This window comes from Marmota monax, unplaced genomic scaffold (genome assembly GCF_021218885.2).
Source record: "Marmota monax isolate L192 unplaced genomic scaffold, Marmota_monax_Labrador192_F-V1.1 WCK01_AAM20220418_F8-fsc00259, whole genome shotgun sequence".
NCBI classification, from domain to species: domain Eukaryota; kingdom Metazoa; phylum Chordata; class Mammalia; order Rodentia; family Sciuridae; genus Marmota; species Marmota monax.
In genome coordinates this window covers 20236-41619 of record NW_026694482.1, presented here as the reverse complement: position 1 = coordinate 41619, position 21384 = coordinate 20236, and the positions used below count along the sequence as shown (strand labels likewise).

The 21384-nt window shown below is 42.9% G+C and overlaps 1 protein-coding gene across 8 annotated transcripts in view; it reads left to right on the top strand.

The window, feature by feature from the left end:
* Positions 1–21384, top strand: part of LOC124075612 (threonylcarbamoyladenosine tRNA methylthiotransferase) — a gene marked incomplete at its 3' end in the record, with an annotated part of 342895 nt that overhangs the window by 307223 nt on the left and 14288 nt on the right.

Below are 21384 nucleotides of genomic sequence, written 5' to 3'. Positions count from 1 at the left end.
ACATGGCAGGCAGGCACTTGCAGAAGGAACCTGCATGTAGCTCTCAGGAGCAAGAGTGGGCAGCAGGGACTCTGTCCTCTCCTGCTGGAAATACGCACTTCTGAGTGTTAAGCAGTTTACAGTTTTCATCCCACACCCCGTCCCACTCCACCCCCCAAATCCAACTGAAGTGAGTTCCAGGGAGTTGAGAGCCTGTGGCTGTTTTTCCCCCTTTCATCTCTTCTCCCTGTTTGCAAGCCAGATATGGAAGGCTGTTCAACAACCATGTGCATGCAGGAAATGGGAAAATCACTCCACATGGACAGAGAAAGATGCAGCCCCAGAAAATAGAGTCCCAGGCTCAGGTGGAGAGTCGGCGCCTCTGCCTAGCAGCAGCTTCCATATGTGTGTTTGCTGCCTGGTGTGGGTGCTGGGCTTCAGGCTGATGTTGGTCAGCAGGTCAGCTGGGGCAGAGGAGGGGAAGCCGGGTCCCTTAGCATCTCAGCATTGCTGTCACCTCCTCTAACCAGGACAGTTCATTCAGAGGGCGTTGGCTGCTGCCTGGCTTCTGCTTCCCAGCCTCCTGCAGGTTCCTCCTTACACTGTGGAGGAAAGGGCCTTCCGGAATCCAGCTGAGCCATTTGAAGCAGGCCAGGCACCACAGGTGGAATCTGAGAAATGTGGCTTCTGCCTGCAGCTCGGTGGCATGGCACTTGGCTAGCACGTGTGAAGCCCTGCTTTGAGCCCCAGCAACCCCCACCCCAAATCTGTAATGGGGCTCCTGAAAGTTGATGTGTTTTTCCCTATTAATACTAGAACTGTTAAACGGAGGTAAAGGCCAGTGTAATTTTCACTAAAAGGCAAAAAGTGAAATCTTAAAAATGCAAAATCAACTTAATAAGAATTGAATAGTGTATTATTTTATCACATTTGGATGAGCTTAAGTGGATTTACTTGAAAATATTTAGTGTTGATTTATAAAAGTGTTGTTTAAGATGGATGGGGGAACTGGGGTTGGAGCTCAGTGGTAGAGTGCTTGCCTGGCACCTGTCAAACACTGGGTTTGATCCTTAGCACCACATAAAAAATGAATAAATAAAATAAAGGTATTCTGTTCATCTACAACTTAAAAAAAAAGTTAAAAAAAGATGGATTGGAATTGTTCAATACAAATTTAAAGAAAAAAATTTTTTAGCTGTTGATAGATCTTTATTTATTTACATGTGGTGCTGAGAATCGAACCCAGTGCCTCACTCTTGTGAGGCAAATGAGCTACCACTGAGCCCCAGCCCCTCAATACAAATTTAATTGAACAGTTACAAAAAATTCCTTTCCAAATCTTGTTTGTAGTCAAATGGAAGCAAATTGGCCTGGATATCACATGATCTAGATTTTAATAGTGGCTCTATCACTTCACATAAATACTAATTTTTCTCATCCTTCAATTCTTTATGAATACTAAAAGAAATAACATATTTACACAGTATGAAGCAGAATACAATCTTCAGATGTTGCCATGTCTGTAGGGAAAATTGTTTCCTCCACTTGACAAGAAATTGGCTCCTACAATAAGCATTTTTATCCCAAGTAACAATCCTCTAATGAGTAGACTCCCTACAGTCTATGTTTTCTTATTTTATTGTAGTCTATCTCAGAGCAATTGTGTTAATGTTTTTGTAAAAATTTAAATAATTCATTCTTGGCTGTTCTTTCTGAGAGAGAACCATGTATACTTTTGGTGGAATACTGGTCCCACTTCATTCCTGAAGAGGGCTGTTCTTCCTGTTATCCTCGGGTGTCCTGCCCCAGTACGTCCAAGTGAGCGCTGACCTGGTGTGTTCTGATGAGTCTTCTAACTTTCTGTTGGATCTTCTTTATGGTTGTTTCATCCTTTCCTAGTAAGCAGACTATATAAAATAAAAATGCACAGCGTCAGTTAAAATGCAAAACTAAAATAAGCTGTAATACTTGATGTGTGTGATTTGTGTATATGAAGTGAGACATAAAAAGTGTTCCTGTTGAATTTAAGCCTCTGTAGGAAAGTGTTCAGCTTACACAGAGCTCAGAGATCTTTCCAGACATCCAGTGCAAGAGGAAAATGGGATTAGGTAATCAGAATTGGTAAAGGGATCAAAAATGGCTCAGGTGTCCAAAGAACATATCTCAATTCAGCATCATCTGAATTAATCCACAAGTCTACTTATTCACTGTGGTTTAGCTTTTTAAACCAGTGACAAGCCTCTAGTATTGTCTATTATTACTGCCTATGCTGTCAATGAATTTTATTTAATGCTGTAGGTGCTTTGGTTGAAGTCAGTTTAGGGCACAGCTTTATTTTAACATGGCACTTGCCTGGCTTGGCTTGCTAATGGGGTTGGACACATATTTCAATACTTAGAGCTGCAGACACCACCCACAGTGGGCCAGCATTCTGCCCTCACAGTCTCCACCTGTAGGGAGAGGTTGTTCCCCTGTGCCAGGGGTGCTAAGCATCCTGAGACCCTGGCGACACCCTGATACCCTGCTGGGTGGGTCTCTGTGGTGGCAGAGATGCAGTGCCAGGGCCCAGGCAGCAGGTCCCCACCCCCCAACCCCCGCCTCCCTACTGGGGGTGGGTGGGGCTTGCTTCAGTGTGCTGGGTGCTGCCTGTTTCCCCTAGTGGCATGAGCTCAGGGGACAGACCTTCTGGAGCAGACTGTGTGTGCCGTCCACGTTTCCTGTGAGTTCCAGTGCTCCACGTCAGGGAGGTAGTCGCTGTCCCCGCCTTCCATTTCTCCCTTTGGTTTCCTGGCACTTCTTGTTCTAACCACTCTTGAGCCGTTCCTTGTCCTTGCTGATCCTGTGTTTCCCAGCTGTCCCTGGTAAGAATTACCAGGCTCCTGGTGACACGTACAGCTGTCCAGAGCTACCCTCTGCAGTGTGCAGATCTGGGTCTGGGGTGGACCTTGGAGATTCGAATGTAGCAAGTACATCTGGTAATTCTTATGGGATGGTGGTGGTGGAGGAGGATTTGGGTACTGCGTGTGACTTTGAGGTAGATCTCAGTGGGACTATGCATTTCCCCTGTGGGTGGTATGCCAGTGTTAGCCAGCACAAATACAGGAGTCTCGGGGACATGTTTATATTGGAAAATCAGTTATTGTTGAAACTTGAATCTAATGTGGAGTCCTACGGGAAGGAAGCAGGGTTACCTCTGGAGAAAATAGTTTCACGCTACAGAAGCAGCTGTTTGGACTTGTAGCTTGGGCCAGATGAGTACAAGGTAGGAGTTCTGGACTTACAAGGTAGGTATCATGTCTGACCCTCGTGTGCTCTGGTTACTGGCCTCTGGTGAAGGAGCCTGGTCTTATGGGTAAATCGTTCTCCCGTATTTGTCTTTTGAAGTTCTGACCCCAAATACCTCAGAGCTGGATCTTATTTGAAGCTAGAGTTTGTCATCAAGTAAAGGTGAGGTCAGCTGGGGGGCTCTAAACCAGCATGACTGTTGTTATTCTAAAAGGGGAAATTTGGAGATAGGCAGGTGGGGGATGGCCAGGGGGTGCATCTCCTAGACAGGGAGCCCGGAGACTGCCAGCAGCTTGCCAGAGCCCCGGCCGAGGCAGGCAGGCCTTTAGCTTCCAACCAGGAATTTCTGTCCTCAGAGCCACTCGGCTTGTAGTGCTGTGTTTGGAAAACCCTGTTGCTGCATCAGTGACCAGCTGAGCCAATGCAGCGAGCCATCCATTAAGGAGTCCTTGTTTACCAACATGTCAACATACGATTCTGGAGTAGTTGTCAGTAATAAAAGCTTTAGTAGTGACGGTCACATGCCAGGTACCCAAGCGTTGTCCGACTTGACCTTGGTAGCCGGTTAGACACTGTCTTAGACCATTTTGCCTCCTGAAACAGAAGAGCACAGACTGTAATTTATGAACACAGAAGTATATTTGGCTGCAGTTCTGGAAGCTGGGAAGTCCTGTTTCGATGGGCCATGGCTCACGAGGGCCATTGTGCTGTATTACTACATGACAAAGGCACCACGTGGCAGAAGAGAGCATGAGAAAGGGCCAGAGAGAGCTGAGGTGCCTTCCTAACAGACCCACTGCTGCAAGAGTGTCATTAATTGTCCACGAGGGCAGAGCCTTCGAAGCCTTTTCACTCTTAGGGGTGCCACCTCTTAACACCCCAACCCTACAGATTAAATTCCCAGCGTGCACGTTTAGGGCGGCGTATTTGAACCATAGCAGCCCTGGTCACTAGCTCTGCCTTGCAGGTGAAAACTGAGGCTCTCACGAGGAGAAGTTGGGTGCTCGTGAAGTCGTGGTCACTAAACTGTGAAACCGCGAGTCAACTCGGGTTCCCAGCCCCATGTGCTGCTCTGTGCTCCTTCTAGAACAGGATGCTGCCACCACATATTTACCTCCACAGAGGTTTGGAAGAGGGAAAGGGTATTTGTTTTTGCTCTAGAATTATCTCCCCCCCACACACACACACATTCTAGCTTTGCATGTGTGCATGTGTCAGTCATCTTTTATGTGGACAAAGTCGCCTGCAATGTATTCATGAATTTACCAATAATAAGAGAATTGATACCTTGTAAGTCAGGCTTGTGCATTACTGTAAACCTGTTATTCATGCTCTTTTAGTTTGGTCTTTAGACCAGAAGACACAGTTAAAATTTAATTTCTGGATTTTACATTCTTGGTTGTACCTAACAGTTTCCCTGAAGGATTCCTGGCAATAACATCTTTCTGGTATGGAGAATTCTGTAGATTTTCTCTCTCCTTCCCCCTTCCTGTAGCCCGCCCAGCCTTGAGATCTGTGGCTGAGATCTGATTTCTTTGGGTTTTCCTGGTGGTGTTTCCAGCACTGAAGCGGTTAACGTTTGCTGAGGGCATTGACAAGGATGATTTCTCACCAGAGGTGCTTTCTGGCCTACAGTGTGTGGCTTCTGAGATTTATTATTTTTATTGGGTGGAGAATTTTCTCCAGGCTATTTCTGTGAATGAGAGATCAAAGTCAGATGGATCTGACGACTTTCATCTGAGAGAGACCACCCAATAGTTTGATAGCTCTTATATTTTTCTACCACACGGTGACTGATGTAACCGTGATCCACTGCCATTTTGTTTTGAGTGAAAGTATATGAAGAAGACTCTGTTTCTGCTGTTGATTTTTCCCAGTCAGTTTTATTATTATTTTTGTTTCATTCAGATTCATAAAAATTTCCAGTGTTCTTTTCCCTCCAACCCCCCAATTTTCTGTTAAGCTATTATTTGTTTCTTCTTCCTTCGTCTGAAGTGGAGTTTAACTAAACCCATTTGACTCTCCCTGCCTGGGTGGGAATAGAGGGCTTTCTTGGATGGGATCCTGGGTGAAGGCCAGCCCTCTCTGGAACTGAAGGCAGTCTCCTCGTTTCTGCCCATAACAAGGGTTTGAGGAGGGTGGGCTTTGGATCAGACCTTCAGTTCCTAAGGAGGGTGAGGCGTGCAGGAGTCTGGACGTGGACGTGGTGGAAGTGATGTCCTGATTCAGGAATTGCTGAGCGAGGCCAGTCATCAGTGGCGTCAGGTACCTGTGACAGCCAGGTCGCCCAGTAAATTAGCTGGAGGCCCAGGGGTCAGCCTCCCTGGAGAGAGTTCTGAGTGTCTTGCTTTCCGTCCATCCCTGTGGGAAGCCAGAGGTCATCCCTGCCTTGAAGAGCCCAGATTGTACCAACACGTCCCTTTCCCATGGAGTCTTCCTTATCCTCCTCTCTAAAGTGGCACCCAACATCATCTGTACCTCCATCTCTTAATCTCCTTCCTAGATTTCCCTCTCAAGAATTTACAATGAGTGACTTTATTATGCATTTGTGATTTTCCCCTCACCTGCCTCTACTCCAGCCCATTGTAGATTCCGTGAGCTTTGGGGTGGGATAGTGTTTTCACTGTTAAACCCCCAAAGCCTAAGGCAGTACCTGCAAGTAATAGAAGGTCATTAGAAATTTGTCATTAAGGTTTGAATGATTGTTATTATGACAGAGTTACTGCCTTTACCTAGGTATTCCTACGTCATCGTTCTAAAACACTGAAGCAGGTTTTTTAAAAACTCTGCTACTGTATAGAATATATTAATAATTTTCTTATCAGTGACATAGCCCCCTGAAAGGTCTTTAAGACTACACGTTATGGTACCACTTTAATAAAGTTTGAGTTTCATTTGTGTCCCTGAGGGGTTACTTCTAAGCTTAAGTTACAGGCCTGAACATTATTTTTCATTAGCTTATCATGGTGGGTATAAAAGGAAGCATATGGTCACTTATTTTTAACTCCTTTTTATAGAATATACTTGCTGAAATACATTGAATTTCAATTTTAATCTTTGGCTAGCCAATATGCAGATACGTAAAAGAAATATCAATTTCAAATTTGTTTAAAGTCATATATATTTACATAATGGGGGAAAATTAAAAATGATGAGAGTAGTCATCCCTATTTTCCAATCTTAGAATACTGTATTAGTCAAAGTTCTCCAAAGAAATAAGACCAATTCAGCTGATTATCTGTGTGTGTACACATACAAGTGTGCACACAGGAATTGAGGAATTGGCACACATAATGGTAGAAACTGGGAAGGCAAGATGGGCTGGAAATTTCAACAGGAGTCATCAGTATTGCCTTCTTGAATCTGAGGCGTAATTTCTTACTCTTCTAGGAACCACAGTCTTTTTTATTTTAGATCCTTCAGCCCATTGAACGAGGCCCACATACATTATGCAAGTAATCTGCATTACTAAAAGTAAGAATCTACTGATAAGAAAATCGTGGTATATCCATGTGATGGAGTAGTACCAAGCTATAAAAGAAGCACGTATCAATGTATGTAGCAACATAATCAAATCTTAAGAACACTATGTTGAGCTTTTTAAAAAAAAGCAAATCTCAGATGATTACATTCTGTATGAACCTGTATATCATATTACAAAAGTGACAGAGTTACACAAATGGAGACCAGATTAATGATTGACAGATTAGAGTTGGGGGTGTGCTGACTATAGAGGCGTAGCTCCGGGGACTCGGGTGGCTGTGATGGAACAGTCTGTGTTAACTGCCGCATGGATCTGTAATGCAACGAGATACACAAAGTTGTTCTCTTTCCTTCTGGAGGAGCGAATTCATAGGAAAACTGGTGGAATCCAAATAAGACCTGTAGTTATGAGAATTGTCCGTGACCTGGTCTGATGCTTGATACTATGGTTACGTAAGATAACATAATTTGGGGAACCTGAATAAAGGATACAAGGAACTCTGTTATTCTTACAACTTTTATGTGAGTCAAACTAATTCAAAATTAAAGATTTTTGAAGGATGGAAAAAGAAATGGAAGATCTACATACATTGGAGAGGCCAATGGTAAGTGGCAAATAAGTGGGCAGATGGGCCAAGAAACAACCGCGCAGCCCCGAGTCGGACCAAAAGGTTGTGAGTGTGAAAGTCAGAAGAAGGAAAAAAAACCTGATTAAAGAGAAGTTTGAGTTGAGAAGAAGCAGACAGACTATTGCCTGCACAGGGTGGGGCCTTCTTGCAGATCTCAGCTGAATACTTGAGACTTTCGAAACCTTATTGTCAGTGGGTGGAGAAATCGGGAGAATTCCTCGATTTTCCTCTAAGTTAAATCTAGTGTGATCTAAAAGGACATTTATATTTTAGGGCTGAAAGAATGCAAAGCGTTAAGAAGTCTAAGAGATTGTGTTTAACCAGTGAAGTGTTGTGTGTGTGTGTGGGGGGGGGGGGGGCGGGGGGGTTTGTCCGTGTGTCTGTTTTGATGGTGCTCAGGTAGACCTCGGTCCTAACAGTCGGGCCCTACCTGGCAGGTCTTCTGTGAAGGAGGGACCTCTGCTGCTAATTAATAGAACGCAACCAGTCTACGCAATATTTTGGAAGTCATTTCAAGTAGCAGGCTTTCAGATATGTTTATTGCACTAACGAGCGAGCAAAAGCATTTCAGTGCAAATGCACAACGAATGCTCGTGATCATGTTTTTATCAAACGTGTTTTTAGGAGATTGAATAGGACTCCTGTGGTCTGAGTTCTTGTGTCCCTCCCAAACCCATATACTGAAACCTGATCACCAAAGTCACAGTATTAGAATGTGGGACCCATGGGGAGTGACCAGGTCCTGAGGGCTCTGAAAAGAGGCCTGAGGGAAGGGCCCCATCCTTCTTCCAGATGAGAACACACAGAAGATGTCATCCATGGGGACGGCACTCACCAGACACTGAATCCCCTGGCCAGTTGATCAAGATGTCTGGCCTCCAGAACTATGTGGCATTATTTCTGTCAGCCCTGAATGACCCAGTATGAGTATTTTGTCACAGGCTGAATAGAGTAAGACAATACCATGCAAATATTGCAAACTTTACCTGATGTGAACTTTCTATTGTACATGTGCTCGTAAAAGGTTATTTTAAAAAGCAAAATGAGGATCCTCCTAATATTGAATTTATATTTGTTGGAAGATAGATGAGTTCGTGGTCTTGGGGTTTGTACTCCAGTAAAGCAGCCTGCTGATGCTCACTCTTTTACATCACCTCACACACACACACACCCACACACCCACACACCTAAAGAAGAGTGAGACTTTGGCGTTCTATCATCCAGCCTAGATCTAAGCACTGAGAGTCTGTCCTGATGGTTTCTCGGGCGTATGAAAGCAAGCTTTCTGTCTTGGCTGCAGGCGATCCTTCTCTTGATTCTTTGTTTCTGCTTCTTGGCTCACTCACATTCCTGTCCCTAGGTACGGTTTGCACATGGAAGGCACATACAGCCATGTTGTGGTGGGGCCTGAGGAGACCCTCCGTCAGGCCACTTCACTGGTTTATGCGTGGGAGGAGCAGTGGTTGGCAGGAGCGCAGCCCTGGAGTGCCCGGCATTTCTACCCCTGCTGTGGCCAGGAGCAGGGATGCGCCCCTCGCATCCTGGAGTTCTGCCCTTCCTGACCAGTGCTCGTAAGCAAAGCGGGTTCTGCTTAGGTGCATGTGCCTCATGAGGACAGGGGTTTTCTCAGAACCACCGAGAAAGCCTGTCAGTGGGCAGTGGGTTCCTGTGGCCAAGGGAGGAGGAAGGCCATAAGGCCACAATCAGGGACATCAGTGAGCAGGTGTGCGTGAGTCAGTGCAGGGTCAGCAGCACCTCCAGTACTGCCTGGCAGGTTGAAACTGAGAACCCTGTGGATCACCTGTCGTCACTATTCTTTGTGCACTTACACCAGGATAGGAGGCTCTGCTGTGTCTGAACCATATTTCCTTACAATGTTTATGATTTAATTATTTGCTTTAAAAGCCTGTGTCTTTTTCAGAAGAAATGGACACTGTTTTCTTAGGCTGTTTTCAGTTGGAATTACCTATTTCATGTGACAACCCTGTACAGTGGGCATTAGTGGTATTTTGGCTTCTTGGCAGTTTTTAACACTTTTGCTATCATGGCATTTCCAGCCTTAGGACAACCAACTCCCTACACTAGAACTCAGATAACTGATCTACAAGAATGGGACTTAGGAACTCTAAATCCAGAAATGAGCTAGTGGAGGACAGAGTCTCTACCTGGAATCATTTTTGCTGGCCCCAGTGGTGGAAGTGGCTTTGGCCTTGGGGGTGACAGTGTCTGCAGGAGGGGATTCTTGTACAACAGGAATGTTGACACTTTTCTCTTTGGGCCTGTGGTGTACTGTGTTGGGCATTCTCTGGAGCTCGGTGTTGAACCGCATCTCGGTATCCTTTGAATTCCTTTTCCATGGGATTAGCCAGAATCGGCTGCTACCGCTTACAAACAAGTCCCCAAAGGAGATCAGTTAGCAATTAGCCTAAGAAACATCTCGTTAGGGTGCACAGACTACATATGTCTAGCTGTGTTTTAGTGACAGGGGCCAAGGGCAGGATCTGAGCTCAAAACCTGAATGATGTCATTTCCAGGAAGATATTGAAATGTGGAACCATAAATGAAGAGTGAAGACCAGATTAAAGGTGGACTTTGGGGTGGGACCCGGAGTCCACACTTGGGAGCGCGAGCCCCAGGATGAGGTGAGGCACAGTGAGCGACCGGGGAAGCCAGGAGGTTCCATTCTTGATTGAGAGACAAGGCACAACCTGTGGTCACTGTCTCGGTGTTGGGAACGTTCATCTTTCCTTACCATTCCTGAATTCTGACTTCCCTTTGTCATAATTCCAAGATCGTAAATCTTAAAATAGGTTCAAACAATCACAGTTTTGTTGACTGTATATGGAAGTAACTAAACGAAAACTACTTTTGTTGTTTTTAGGGTTATTTACTGGCATCCACAGTTCCACTTAGTATTTAAAGAGTGATGCTAGTTTATCATTGTTTATTGACCATGTGCCCAAGAAAGCACTTAGAATGAAAAAAACTGCTTCTAGAATCTGTGGACCTCTGCTCATTGTTTGCCTTTCCTGAGCTCCATATAGTGGATCTATAATCTAAAGTATTCTTTAAATTTTCTTATTGAAAATAATGCAACCAGCTGGATGTGGTGATACATGCCTGTTATCCCAGCAATTTGGAAGCCTGGGGCAGGAGGATTGCAATTTTGAGACCAGCCTCAGCAACTTAGCAGGGCCCTAAGGAACTTAGCAAGACCCTGTCTCAAAAAATAAATAGGGCTGAGGATGCAGCTCAGTGGCAAAGTTCCTTGAATTCAGTCCCCAGTATTAGAAAAAAGAAAATATGTAGAATAATGGGGCTCAGTGGTAAAGCTACTGCCTTGCATGCTCAAGGCCCTGAGTTTGACCCCCAGAACTGCAACATAAACAAATAAATAGTGATGATAATGGCTTGACTTTATGAAGAGTTGACTAGGTATGGGTGTTGGTAGATGCCTGACATCAGGATCTTTCAGCCCTTCAAACCCCAGCAAGACAGGTACTTATTCCTGTCATGTGAAGATATGACTAAGGCCCCAAGATGTCATTGCTTTTGGCTTTCCAGGTCTGTTTTAAGCTTATGTCTCACAGTAATTTCAAGTGAAATGAGAGGAACCTGAATGCATTTTCTAGGAATCTTGACTTTTTACTTTTTCTCAACTTGACCTCAGAATCAAAGTTGGAGGGCCCTGTGGTCCATCATTGCCTATTTTCCTCCAGACAGTTGTCAGCCTTAATCTCCTGGCCAGCTCTGTGACTTGAGTTCAAGGTCACCTTTTAACATCTGGCAACAACTACTGAGAATCACTTCTTTTCATTCCTGTTGGTGAAGTGACTTCTCGGGTTTGAGCTTCACCTTCTCTGGTCTCTGTTCCTCACACGTGGCTCAAACAGCACCCAGGTGAGAGAATGCTCTGGGAGACTCAGTCCCTCTCTCACTAGCTGCTCCATAGCTGCAGACTTCAGCTGTTTTCCTCGTTTAGGCAGGAAGAGTAAGTCAGACCTCTCTCCTCAGACCAGGAGGCGCTGGCCCTGATGTGCAGCTCCTCTGCAGGCCTTAGTTTGTTCGAATGCTGTGGCTCTCGGTGAGGTACCTCCATGGGCTTTCCAGAGCAGGGTTCTTCAAGGCACTTTGAATAACGTGTAACAGGATATTTGCACATATTTCAAACTGGTTTTGCGTGAAGTCATACCACCTTAGCCAGTGGTGGTTGGGGGGGGGGGAACAAAACCTTATCAGACTTAATTCAACCTTGTGGTACTATTTGAGGAACAAATTTTATATTCAGATGAATCACTGCCCACTAAAATGCAAAGGGTGTACTGCACTTCCATCATGAATCCACGTTCAAAACCAGACAGCAGGAATCATTATAAAGCCTTTTGACATTTTAGGCTATAAATAAATCCTGATTTGAAAGTTTACTTTTTCTTAGAGTACTTTCAATTGTGCAAAGTTTGGGTTGATGAGTCTAAATAATGTATAGAATGAAATGTCCATCATTTACCAAATACTTTATAATTTAAACTGCATCTGTATATCATTTGAGATGGCATGTTATGATAAGTGCATAGTATTTAAGGCACATGCCTTCAATTAAGCCTTAGGCATAAGTTCTTTGTTAGGAGGGATGGTATTTGAGTAAAATATACTTTATTGAGACAAGCCAGAGGTTACAGAAGAAAGAAAGTGACTTTAAAAGGTATTGGGTGTGGGAGAGTATATACATATAAACTCTTAGGTATTTAAGATGTCCAAAAATTCTAACAGTATAATTTAGTAGTAGATTGACCTGTGTCATGTCAATAACTCTGGAACTTACATTTTAAATACCGTGTTAGTATGCTCAAGGATATAGTTATTATAGAGCATTACTATTTCACAGCAGAAAATTAGAGCACCTTGTTTAATAAATTCTAGGGTGCACTTATGTTTACATCTAAATGAAGATGCATCTTGCAGTTGGTGAAATTTATAATTACGTGAAAGCATTTTTGTCATTTTTTCCTTAATGCATTTTGAAACAAAAGATTTATTTTGCATTGATGAAATCTGTTCCATGAAATACTGTATAGCAAATGGGAAGTTACTAGACCCTTTACTAGTAATCAAAGTATCTAGCTGAAGATACTAGTTAGAAAGTTCTACAGCATTTTGAGGAATACTTTACCCAGCTTTGTTTTCTTCTAGAAAGTAGTGATGGTCTATCTAAATGAGAAGGAAGAAGTTAGTGTTAACTATGTAGGCATAAATAAAAGTCTTGATAAGTTTCAGCATTTTCTTCCCATAAAACTTTTAGAAAAACGAATCTATGAATGTTGCATGGTATCAGAGCTTGTTAGCAGGCTGAGGTTGGTTTTCTGCAGATGATTTTAGACTGGAACAATGTTGCATTTTATTTAGTAAATGGAATGAAAACATACAAAGGGTATTGAAGCATGACATGAATATAGGAGAAATTGGAGGCATCAAGAGAATAGAAGAATTAAATTAGCTGTGGAAAGTTTGGTCAAGCACATCAATAGCTCTATGGTATGTTGAACTGAAGAGTTATTTATGTAAAAAATTGGGGCTTGGCACTCACCCAACAAGAGAAATAAAATCTGGGTAGCACACATAGATTATGTTGAGAAGATATTGTTCTTGAAAGATTTAACATTACCCTGGGGTATGCAGTGTAAATGTTGAGAAATAATTTTTCTGTTACACCCTGGAGAAAGTCATTGAAAATGGGTTAGGAAAGAGACCTGAGAAAATTTAAAAGATGATGAAATTATTTGATTGGACAGAAAATTTAAATGATCAGGACTTCCAAGGAGAAGAGGTGCCAGTTCTTCATTTCTGTTGAGGTGGAGTTAGAACAAGGGGGTGTTCAGCAGAGTGGAAAGGATGCAAGCCAGCTGCCGGACCAGATCCAGGAAGAAAAAGAGCATTTCTCCTGAGAAATTGTCAGTGCAACCTATGGTTGGACCTGGTAATAGCTGCACACACTCATTTAATTAATGTACATCGAATGTCATCAGTACAAATGTCCAGTGTTAAATGTCGTTTCCTTTTGAATACAAGAAACTAAAACCCAGGCCTCGAGATCCGTGCCCCACTACTTCTGTGACTCTTCTGCATATAGGTAGTAGGTGGACACTTCTTGAGAGCTGGAAAGCCAGTGTCAGCCTTCCCAGTGGAACATTGTACCAAGAGGGCATATGCACCGCTGGAATGGTGTGGCTCTACAGAGTTATTCACCCTGTGATGTCAGTTAATTCGACCTTCATACCTAAGTGTCTTCTGAATATTCCTTAAGAAATGTCAAGAGAAGCGAGATTCGTTTAGTAATGCTACTCATATTTTCTTTGTCATTATTTATGGTGTATTATGTATACAATGTAATCCATCAGCCAACTTTAATTTCATAAGCTATTCATTGTGTTTAAAGAGTGCCTTTCTTATTTTAAATATTTATGGAAGTCTTTGGGAAAAATACATTAAAATGGCAGATGGGGGTCATTTAAAATATGTCCTTGATGGAAGGCAAGAGACTCTCTTGTGAATTTATAGTCTGCTTTCAAAGAAAGTTCACACTGTCTGATAACCCAAGGAGGCAAGAATACCACCAATTCCCAGCACTGTGATTTCAAATCTGATGGCTGCAAACAATCTTCATGCTTCGGCGCCTCCCATTTTGAAATTGTTTGCAAGGGCAGTGAAGAATGGTAAACAAAAACATTGACAGTTGTATTGCCTATTAATAATTCAATTCCAGTACTCTTCTTTTGCATTAATATTACTTTTTAATCGATTTTCAACTGCACTAGTATAGCTATGTGGAAAATGAAAATTTTTGACCTATGTTGGACAGGAATGTGTGTTGTAGGCTCTAGAATTTTGGACTATGAAGGATATTTGACTAATTGCATCCTGGATTTTTTAAAATCGGAGATGTGCTTTTTTGCTTTACTATTTTCTCTTTGCCTTGGTAACTGGTAGGCCTGAATCCAGGGATAAGAGTTATTCTCTTCTGACCCTGGGGTGTTTTCATAGTTTAAATTCAGAAGAACTATACATCCTAATTACATTATTATTTTCTTTAATAGTCATCTTGACCTTAATATAATATTTTTTGTTAATTTTTATTAAAATCTTAGAAAATATTAATTGAACTATCATCTATTGGTAGTTGGTTCTTAACCAGTATTAACTCTGTTTTGCAAAGTGAATAGCTTGTGTTTGATGTAAAAGGGGAATAATTTGTCTCTGAAGATCTTATTTAGTTTTCATTAGCTGTGTTATTAATGTTTGGTGAGAGCTTTGAAAGTCTCGGGCCAGGGAAATTATGTAATACTTAAGACCTATGCCAGTCAATACTGGCCATCCTTGCCTGATAGAGAATTATGTTACAGTCATGCAGAAGGAGTGCGTGGGAGCCCTAGGCAGGCTGTGAGGAAATAGCGTCTTGCAAATGATCCTTCAACATTCCTGAAACGGGCATGTGAAGAAATTCAGTATGCCTTTGTTTTAAAAAAATGTTTCATTAGGCACATTGATCATAACATCCTATTGGAACATACAATCCAGGAGTTTTCCACAGATTGTTCTCTGAGGATCCATGAGTCACCTGAAGCATCAAGCCATGTGTTACGTGGGGCTTGTTTTCAGAAGTGGACCCATTCCCTATGTCCGTGTCAACGGAATCTTGAATCCAGAAACCTTGAGTAGATAGCCTGGTCTACACTCCTTGGTTTTCAGATGAAGAAACCAAGATCTGACAAAATCAAATATTTTATTTAAAGTGTGGCAATAATGGAAAAGCTCCAATTAAAATCAATTCTTCTATAAATCAGATGCTGAGAACCCAAAATGGGTGGGGGGCAGGGGAGTACCTTTTTCATAAAGAAATCTGTTCAACTCAAATTATGCTTGAACTTGAGTCCTGATTCATATTATCTTGGGATATTGTTTTGAGTTGCATCTGAGCTTGAGGATAATATCAATAAAGCCGATATGTCAATATTCATGACATCTTCTAATGAAAATACACCGACCCCAGTCTTAGCACTGTGAAGTAGGAGTGAGCCTCTCCTTCCAGCCGTTGTTAGTTCCTGGCAGTTCCTCCATATGGCGGGTTCCCAGTGGTGGCAAAGATCCCCACTCGAAGGTCTAAGCTGAGTGGGTATCTTCCCTGGGCAGATGGTGGCAACAGATGACTTTAATGTATGCAGCCATTTGTCAGCTGGGTTTTCTTTGGGGGAAAGCCAGGTCTTCCCTGAGGAGGGGGCATGTAAAGATAGTGCCCCATTCTTCCTCTGGTACAGTCTCACCTGGGAGCCAATGGGAGCATCTCCTGTATGGCCCAGCGGAACAGCAATTGAAAAGGAGAACAGAAGTGGTACCCCAGGGGCCGCAGGGCGGAAGGCGAGATGGTGGAAGGGGCAGGGACGAGACTTCCTGTCTGGGCCTTGTGTGTTTTCATGTTACTAGCAGGAACATATATTTAGCTTTTTCTTTCACATTCATGATCATCAAGTTAGGCGTTGTTATTGTTTTGAGGCCGGCAGAGAGCAGGCCAATGTATTATTTTTAAGTTTTGCTAGATGACATCTGAAGATTTTCCACCTGTCCACCTCTAGGGCCACTAGCAGACGTGTCCACCCACTGGCCAGGGGCCCTGATAACCCCCTTTAGGGCTCATCAGCCAACCCATGACTCGAGTCAACACCTCCTCCCCTTTTATCCACAGAATCCAAAGGAAAAAGGCTCCAAGCCTTTGTACATTGTTTTTTTAAAGGGTATCAGTTTCTGATTTATGACTCCAGGGTTTGTTTAAATACTCTAAAACTGTGTTTTCTTATTAGTTTTAAATTATTTTCATAAAGTTGGTTTACAGGGTAATTTCTTTATCAAGTTGATTTGCATTTTCTGGAGGAAAAGTGTAAGTACTTTCTGAACTTCTCTCTTGATCACAAAAAGTACCAAGAGAAACTGCATTCAAACAAACAAAAATCTAATTTTGTAAACACTTAATGACTTAAAAAAGATTCAAACCACACTAATGAAAGCTATTTAAGAGAAGTCAGTTGAAGTGGTTTAAGCATTTATTTCATTGCTTTTTTAACTCCTTGACTGTTAACACCATAAATGTGAATTTGAGAAAAATTAACTTGTTTTTGAACTCTATAAAAAGTATTTTTTTTCTTTTAATTAACTTTATTGTTTTTCAAGCCCTGCACCCAGCTCTATTTCTGTGCTTGGGTAGTTCCCATTTGCAGACGGGGCAATTTCTGCCTATAGGTCTGAACAGGCTATGCCACAATTATCCCTTTTATTGTAACTTTACTGTCTAAGAAGTAGTTTTCTCCTCCAAATTGCAATTCCAGAGTAACTCAAATGCCTTAGTAAACAAATTGTCATTTCCTATTTCCAAAAGCAATGATCCCAGGTCCTGCTAAGAAGACCCATGTTGTAACCTGGAAGGGATTCTTAGCCCCTCCTCGTTCTTTGGTATCTTACAGACTAAGGACAGTGGCTGACGTTTGTTGTTTACATGAGTGATCTCATGTAACCTTTATATCCACTTCTCCAGGTGGGGTATTACCATTACTGTCATATCACAGGTGGGAAGACCTAAGTCCAGGTGGTCAGGGCTGCCTAGGCTACTGACCTGGTAAGTGTTCAGGCCAGAACACCCACCCCCATCCCCATGCAAATGCTAAAGCCTGTTCTACCCTGAATCACCGGTCCACAGGACATATAGGAATGTGCATTCCTTCCCATCTGTGAGGTGTTTTCTAGTTACAGTTCACCCTTGAAGTCACTTCCCCTGGGAAAGGGACTGTAAGACCCTTGGCCTTGTGCAGGTACCAGGCGCTGTGCTGTGTTGTTGACTTGCAGACTTGTGGGCAGTGAAGGACAATCATCCAGTACCACTGTGCCCGTAACAGACACATTCACAGGGTGTGTGAGTGTGTGCTCTTCACTGCCCAGGAGAGGTAGAACCAGGAGTCGCCCTCCACATAAACTACACCATTGCTGGTAAGCACCCTGCCAGCATGCTACCAAAGGGAGTAAAAAGTGCAAGGGAGCTCTCTTTTTACATGTGGTGGCGTTTGTCTCTGGGACTCTGATTACTTCTAAAACGTGATTCCTTAACCACAGTAATACTGGGGAAGAACTTTAAGTGCTTTTTGTGCCAGGTGAAGTATTTTAGTGTGTCCCTCGCTTCTGCCCCTTTGCTTTCCTTCCTTTAGTGACAGTAGTAATGAAGCTCCAGAGTCACCGTGCTAAGAGCTAGGTGACCTGCAGTGGGAAGAAAAAATGACCTTCACCTGAGGGGACTCGATATGTTTTTGAACAACTGTCGATTGCTTGCTTTAAAGTTACAAATGGAGTAAAATTCATAAGATTCTCAGTGGATTGATCTTACAATATAGATCATCTCCATTTATTTATTTTGCATCTCAAACATTGGGGTTTTTCTGCTTCTGTTTTAGTGCCCACCCATAACCATAATACGTGGCATCATGTACCTCTCTTTCCAATTATTTCTTCCAAATGTAGTAGAAAACATCATGGTGACATGTGAACCAGTTCCAAGCCATGACAGTGGAGGGTCAATAATAGGGAAAATGAATTCATAGTATGAAAGTTAAATATATTCAAGGAGGGAATTTTGAAAGGTTTTGAAAGGAATTAAACTTTTTTAGGGTTTCTATGACTATAATTAAGTTGTTGTATACTCTCTCATGAGCCCCAAACTGCTCTGTCAAGATGTGGTTGTCAGGATCACAATCACCCCAGATGCCTCCCACCGTGGCCTACTCAATCTTGCCCACCCAGCCCCCATCTGAACTTTTTAACATGCTCTCTACATAGGAGCACCCGGCCCATTTCCTGTCATTTTTATTTATATTTAAGTAAGTAGAAAGAAACTTTGGGTAAAAGAGAAACTGGAGAGGGTTCCTGATGACCTGTGAGCACTGAGGGAAGCCTCCTTGGAGTCCTGAGTTGAACTGGCACAGGCCACCTGCCCCAAAATCTGCCTTCCTGAACAGAAGGGAGTGCTTCAGTGGATCTGAACTAGGCCGAAGCTCGATTCCTCTCATACCAAGTTCTGGAGTCCCGAAGTTCATTTTAGAGAAATGAATTTTCCCACCAATCTCCAAAAAAAAGTTTCCTGAAAGAAAGACGTAGGAAGGCATTTTCAACTTAGTTCCAGTGAGAGCACGTTTTGTGCTGAATTCATGTGGTCCACACGGGCCTCTCCTGGGGAACCCCCCGACAGTATTGTTACATCCTGGCCATGCGCCAGACCTCGATGTTGTTTGTGTTATTGAAGTTAATTGCGTTATTGCATCCAGCAGTCAGATGAGATGGTTAGTATTTTCCCTCAGGTCCACTAAGTGACTTGCCTGGGGACCTGAGTTAATCAGCAGAGGAGCTAGGAACCAAACCCTGCTTGGCTGGATTTCAAAGTTTTTTGCTTGAGGTGGGGCTTGGGAAAGAAGACAGTTATTATATTCTGAATCTCAAAAAATTCACCCCAGGAAGCCCCCATCTTTCCAGACGTCAGCAGCAGAGTAGCATGGACTGAGAGGACTTTCTTCTGCCATCCTGAAGAAAGAGGGCCACCTTCTTTGTGAATGTGATTGTCCACCTCCTGCAGGAGCATACTGTACCCTTGGCTTGAGGGCAAAAAGATACTTGTTTGGGTTTCAAAGGTCTTTCCTTCTGATTCTTATAGGACTAGAGTATACCAAGGTAAAGTTTATATTGAGAGCTATTTAGCCAAATAGGTGACATTATGAGTTTGAAAGCTGGTGGTAGTTGACTTAAAAAGGATGAGGTAGTCATGAACTAAAACCAGAGGCCTAAAATTAAGAATGTCTGCAACTGTAACTTTAGCACATTTGCCTGAATGTTATAATATATTCACTGTAAAGTCTAGAAGCCTTATAAATATATGACTGGCAGTTGCCTCAGGCAGAACTCTTTTACTGATGCAATGAGATAAAAGTAATTAAGCTACATGTAGACTGATGGGTAATTAAGTCCATGTGAAGCATTTGTGACTAATTGCCATGTTCTGATCACAGACTGCTTTCTATTTGTCAAGGTAAGTGTGTGTAATTGCACAGTCCTTATTCTCTTTAATCTGAAATCATCCCAGTTGGGTGAATATTTTAAGCACTCAGAATCTTAGACTGTTCGGTACATTGCTGGTATAAAGGTAATTTGCATATTTTGTAATTTGAGGGCCTTTTTATAGAAAAATAGCTCTGGTGTCCCTGACAGCAATTCTGTGGTCAACAGCAAATTCTACAATTCAGGCTAGTTTGTTTGCGTGGTAAAAATACAGTTGGTTAATGTGTGAAATACCAGTAACATTCCAGGCATTACTTGGACTGTGGCCTTGATCCCAGTGGGTAGACAGAGACCAGGAGCAGGAGGTAGACTCCCTTGACCTCGGGGGTGAGGCCAGTGAGTGACTTAGGAGGGTCCAGCAGAGCAGCACGCTGAGCGCATTCTTCAAATCAGAGGACTGGAGTGGATTTCCTCTCTCCGTGGAGGAGTGGAATTATGGTGGAGACACCTGTTCAGACCTGAGCGTTTTTGATACAGTTGCCTCTGCTGCTGTGTGACACTGGCAGTGGCCCTGCCCTCTGTGCGCAGGGTTTCTTCCCCGCTGTGCTCTTGCATGGTGCCCAGCACGAGGTGCTCACTGGGCTATTCATGTGTGGAATCTCTAATGAGTAAAGAGCAGACTACCAGGAAGTCGAAGGTCCTTCTATGCAGATTTTCTCATTTGTGAACTTTCCTTTCTCATTTCATGAGGCTATTTTCTGACCTTTAGGGCTTATTATCAAGCCATTGTAATATTTCAAGTCCTGAATTTCTTCCTGCTTTCTACATACACTTTATTAAATCAAATGTTTCACATCATTTTTATTGCTAACGACTTTTGACAGCTTTGCAGTTTATAAGGAATGTTCTCTAGATGTGCTCTTCTTTAATCAGTAGTTACCATGGATGCCTGGTTGTCTCAGGCTGAATCGTGTTGCATTTGTTAGGTAGTCAGATACTCTCCAACCCCGCCTTCTTCCCTTCTATCCTGTGACCGTTAATGTTGCCCTGTGTGGTGTGTGGACTTGGCATTATGTTCTGCTAGCTGCATGCTATACGTCCCCATGTTTTCCATGAAGAAATGTGCTGCCAGCCCGCCAGTGATTGGGCTCTCCCTTTGGAACAGAGGAATACTGTGTTGACTCCTTCACACCACCACTTCTTGTCCCCTGCAGTCTCGTTTCTATGAGTGAAGACATAAGATGTGGAGATGTAATATGGTTTGTATTTACTGTGTCTCACCACCTCAAAAACATGGAATGCCTCATTTCCTACCTGCTAACATGACCACTTTCTCCTCTCTGGCTCCATGTTTACAGTGTCACTTACCTAGTTTGTAAATATTTAACTTCAAATCTTGTGCAGATTCATTTTCTTCAGTTCTGTGTTGTTGAAGTTGTATCATCCGCGTGTAAGTGTGTGTACACTTGGGACAGTTCACATGGGGCCTGGGGGCAACTGCTTCAAGAACCCCATCTGCTGGTGATGATGATAGTACTGTGATGGCTTTAAAGGGTGGTCTTTTAGTTTCTATTTGTAGATATGGAACATAAGAATTCTGTTTTGTGTGATGCTTCTTATTTGAAGAAGAATAATTTTTTTTTTCTTTTGAAAATAAGGTGGTAATTTGGGGAAGTGCCGTAACAGCTGCTTTAAATCGAGAAGCTTTGACTCAGTGCTGGGATATGAATTGGGAAGACTGTTGGGTCTGTGCTACTCGCACTTTGCCTGCAGCCTTTGGAGTAAAGAGGAAGGGGAAGGTCCATGTCCTCATGTCCCTTCATCTAAACCCAGTACTCAGCCTCCTCCACTTCTATTGTGTAAAAAAACCCAGACTTCCAAAAGTGGTGCAAAAAAAACAGGTGAAGAGTCTACATTTGCCCTTCCTCCAGCT